Below are 5,020 nucleotides of genomic sequence, written 5' to 3' on the forward strand. Positions count from 1 at the left end.
AACCCCACAGAAGAAGAATAAAATTAATTGTACAGGTGCCAAATAATATCATACATAAAGGGCTGCGGGAACAGGAGGAAAGGTGGCTCTGTTCCCAAAGGGAGATAACAAGCACACCCAGAGGACAGCCAGCACTGCAGTGGGTGGCAATTTTCCTGCTACCCCCCAAGCTTCTACACTGTGGATATAAGTGATGCCCGCAGCACCAGCTGGTATTGTTAACAACTTAAGGCATTAATGTAATACAGTGATGCCCTCAGAAAATAAATAGAGCTGATAGAGAAATTAACGTGTCCAAAAATAAATACATCATCTGCTGACTTGCTCACATCTCCTTCACACAGTGAGGTTTACTCAGAGCTAGAAAGTATATACCAGTAAAATTAAACTCATAAGTGATAGCCAGGGGAGAAGTCTATATCCCCTCCCCAACATCATGGACCAAACAACAAAATTACTAGAAAGGTAATCCGTTTCCAGGGCCCTTTCCACTTTTCTAAATATCTTCACATTCAAATTTCACTGGTTCTTCCCAACAAGTCTAGAAAGAAGTAGTACAGCTCTTTTATTCCAACAATCCCAATAAGGAAGCTGAGACTGGGAAGTAGGTTATTCCTAGAGTCAAAGGGATGAAGGGAATATTCAAACCCATGTTCTGATTTTCACCCTAATGATCTTCCCACACACTGGGGAAGTGCTTCTCAATGTATAATGTGCATATGAGGCACCTGAGAGTCAAAAACAGAATTAGATTCCTAATCTGGGGCAGGATCTGGGATTCTGCCTTTCCAGCTGCTCTGTGATGCTGATACTCCTGGCTAAAGAGCATTCTTCACAATGAAAGGTAATCCATGTTTCCCAGAAGAAATCATTTCAGCTGGCTGACAATGGATGAGTCTTCTTATTCTTCAAAATACCAAATAGTGTTCCTCAACCACGGTAGCCTAAGCAGCACCTATTTCCCTCTCACATTACTGGGGCCATGGAAGTCTTCTGTTATAATACATCTGTCACAGCCCTTTCTCTTGCCTCGGTCTCTTCCAGTCCCTTTCTGCATCTGTCTCAGTCTATCCTTCTCCATCTCTTTCTATTGGTATCATTCTCATGCTTGCCCATCAAACCCTGTCTTTGAATTTACAAGAACAAGTTGAAGTGTTCTCCAAAACAATATCCAATTCTTTGATTTTTCTGGACACCAACTGGATATTCAACAAGTTAGTGTAATTCTGGCACTAACTACTCAAAGTGAGACCCCAGATTAAGGGCTCAGTTCCACCAAGCTACCCCAACTTCAGACACCAGTCACAAGTTCTGGGCCTCCCTTACTTGTGACTGATGGTTATAAATCACAAGTTCTTACAATCCCCAGATTTGACAATGTGCTAGAATAGCTCACATAACTTAGAAAAGTGCTTTACTTACTATCATCGCGTTGTTACAAGTCATCCAACTCAGGAGCAGCTAACTAGAAGTGATGAATAAGGCAAGGTGTGGAAATGGGGAGGCATGGAGTTCCCCGGCCCTCTCCAGGCACACCACCCTCCTCGCTTCTGGATATGATCACCAACCTAGAAACTCTCCAAACCCCATTGCTTAGGGTTCCGAAGGAGGGCTTATTACATAGGCATGATTGTTTATTTATTTTTTATTGGTTGTTCAAAACATTACAAAGCTCTTGACATATCATATTTCGAACATTAGTTTCAAGTGAGTTATGAACTCCCATTTTTACCCCAAATACAGATTGCAGAATCACATCGGTTACACATACACATTTTTACATAATGCCATACTAGTAACTGTTGTATTCTGCTATCTTTCCTATCCTCTACTATCCCCTCTCCACCCCCCCCATCTTCTCTTTCTATCCCATCTACTGTAATTCGTTTCTCTCCTTGTTTTTTTTTTTTCCAATTCCCCTCACAACCTCTTATATGTAGTTTTTTTATAACAATGAGGGTCTCTTTCCATTTCCAAGGCATGATTGTTTAAATCACCAATCATTATAATGGAACTTAACCTCCAGTATCCCTACCCTCTCCTGAAGCTGTCTAGGGCCCCAACCACCCTTCATCAGCATATAAAATACACTCTCATTCTGCAGAGTGCAAGGATTTTAGGAGCTCTGTGTCAGGAACCAGGGACAAAGACAAAATATGTATCTCCTATTACACCACAGATGATTGTTCACACTGGCACTCTCCAACGTGTTCTGCCTTCTGAGCTGCCTTCCAGGGTAACGGGCAATGACAAGCCACCCTCATAAGCAGTCAGTCAATCAATATCTGTTCATTAAATACTCCAATGTGCTCAAGAGGCACTGTTTCAGGATGACTTGCCTAGAAAGGAGATACAAATTGGTTTGGGACAAAAAGAACACAGCATCAAGAATTAAATGAAAGGATATTGATGGGATTCGGGACACACTACTCCAAAATTTACCACCGTGGCATATTTTAAAAATGGGAAAAACGACAGAAGCAGAAATAGCTTTCTGACTTTCTTCTCTCTTCTACCCTCTTTAAAACCTAACAAGACTGTTTATGACCTTCCTATGAAGCAGGTCATGACTCCCATGTGAGAGGTCCCCTCCCCATGCCCAGAGAAAAGAAGCATCCTGCTTTCTAAAGATGAAGGAATGAAGAGACACAGAAAAGAATCTGAGCAATCATCCTGGCTAAGTTTTCCTCAATCTATTGCCAAAAATCACATCCCTCTCCTCTATCATATTTCTGCACAACTATACACTCTTCATCAAGCCCACGATAAAATGTACCCAGGTTTCCCTTTCTTGTTTGGTCTTCACGTCCTTATGAAGCCTCCTGCCTCACATAAAACTTTTAAAATAGATTTACATGCAGACAAGTCCCTTTGTTTTCAATCCCTGCCTACTATGTACCATCCCTGAGAAACACCACATACTCCAGGTAGCTCCACCAAGTGACACATAGCTTACAGTACAAAGAGTACTATTTAGAATTCTCTTAGCTTTGAAAAGCATCTTCCTTTGCTTAGAATTTTCCTTCTAAACATATGCTGGCTACTTGTGAAGCTGCCATTCACCTAGTTCAGCTTGCCTATTTTATTTTTGTGTATTCATCATTCACCATGGATAATTGATCAGGTGTTCTTTTGTGATCTTTTCTATATCCACTGCTCCCGTATGGAACTTTTGTGACATTTTACTGTGACTGTTACTCATCTCTTCCCAACAACTAAACTGTGAGCTCCTAAAAGATATATATATATATAACATATATGTATGTGTATATATTTGTGTATATGTATTTTATATATACATGTACATTTGTATATGTAAATGTATATATGCAATAAATACATAGTATATGTAATTATATTTATAAATAAATATGTATAAATATATATATTTAAACACCTTAGTGTTGTCATCATTTCTGGCATATAGCAAATACTCAGTAATTGTTAGATAAATGAATAAATAAATGACAAATGAATTGATAGATATCACAACAATAGACCCACCTGGGGCTACAGCAGGCTGGACAATTTTCTGAGGTTTGAAGTCTAAACCCACATTTGTTGGACAAATCATTTGGATCTGCAGAATGACATAAATAGCCAAGTCATAATGATGTTATGATGAAGAACATGCCTACATTCCAGTATGTTTCTAATAAATCCAGCCATCACTTGAATAAAAGTCAAATTCTCTTTATTAAATTTTTAATAAAATAATCCATATCCTTAGACTTATGGAAAACAAACTATAATGCTTATGGCCCAGTGGTTCTTCAATATAATGACATAGTAAAATCACCTGGAAAGTACAAAAACAGTGAAACAATTAGACACCACAAGTTCCCACCAATTAAAAAAGAAGCTCTTGGGAGGTGGAGAGAGAAGGAAGGATTTGAAAGAAACTCTCCAGGTGATTGGGATATGCAGACAAGATTGAGAACTGCTCTGTGGACCTTCTTCAAGAACTCAATGTGTAGGAAAACACTCCAAAGATTGGAGTGGACATAAGACAATGTGGTCCCCTCAAAATGAAAGTGACAGATCAGAGAAGTTCTGCTTTACAAAACTGAGAGGAAGGATAGGTCAGTTCACACAAAGGGAACCAAGTTTATGGCTTCCACCAGAGAATCTACAATAGAAAAGTCGTCTTTATTTCTCTCATAAATTCAGGCTGGGACAGTGAGGAGCATTGTGGGGAAGATTCTTGCATGGGCCACCTGGATTTGGAGATGCCAAGTATTTGACTCTTCCTTCCATATGGGAACTATATGAGGCACGAGTGGGTTGTGATTGCTCATATATGCCATACTGAAGTAATGTGAGATCTTGTCAGTCTTCTTCTGACAAGAGAGTCTCAATTAGCAGTGCATGTCAAAATCATCAAGGAAGTGTTCAGAATTTAAAAAAAAAAAAATTCCCTGGAGATAGAACCCTTGTTTTTTTGTTTGTGTAACTTCTACAAATGATTTTCAGGGCTCAGTCTTGGTTAATTGGAACTACTTAGCATGAGCCAGCATCTGATATAAAACTGATTCACCAGTTCACCAAATGTAAGGGCAAATAAGAAAGTCAGGACCACCTTCTCAATATACAGAATTTCTGTTTTCAGGTGGTTCGTCTCCAGAGGCATTTACTCCTAAATAAACCAAGGAGTATTACTTGGACACTTATAGGGCACAGGACTCCGTCCAGCACATGGAGTGCAAGCAGGCACTGTTCTGCTCAGAACTCCAGCATCTGCTCCACATTTTCAGATGGAAAGCAAGTATTTCCCATCTAGCTCTCCTGATTCACTCTTGGGAGTGTCATAAAGTCTGTGACAGTCTCCCCGCCCAAGCCAATAGAGTGGGTTGGCCCTTTATAATTACTAAGATTAATTTATAGAAATATTTAATGAAAATCTTTCAAGAAAGATTTTAGAAGGCTTGGAGATGCTGTGGATCGGAGCATGGCACACATTCATACCCTCCATGCCAATGGCCACGTGCCATGCTGTTTTAGGTCTCCATCTGCTGCTGGT

The 5,020-nt window shown here is 39.7% G+C and overlaps 1 long non-coding RNA gene across 1 annotated transcript; it reads right to left on the reverse strand.

Moving 5' to 3' along the window:
- Window positions 1–1,630: 1,630 nt before the first annotated feature.
- On the reverse strand, window positions 1,631–3,581 carry LOC120884533 (uncharacterized). Its single transcript, XR_005726969.2, has 2 exons — window positions 3,505–3,581; window positions 1,631–2,339 (listed from the first exon to the last, which is right to left on the reverse strand). It is a non-coding gene; the product is annotated as an uncharacterized LOC120884533 (long non-coding RNA).
- Window positions 3,582–5,020: the final 1,439 nt, after the last annotated feature.

The sequence above is a fragment of the Ictidomys tridecemlineatus genome, chromosome 3, assembly GCF_052094955.1.
Source record: "Ictidomys tridecemlineatus isolate mIctTri1 chromosome 3, mIctTri1.hap1, whole genome shotgun sequence".
NCBI classification, from domain to species: domain Eukaryota; kingdom Metazoa; phylum Chordata; class Mammalia; order Rodentia; family Sciuridae; genus Ictidomys; species Ictidomys tridecemlineatus.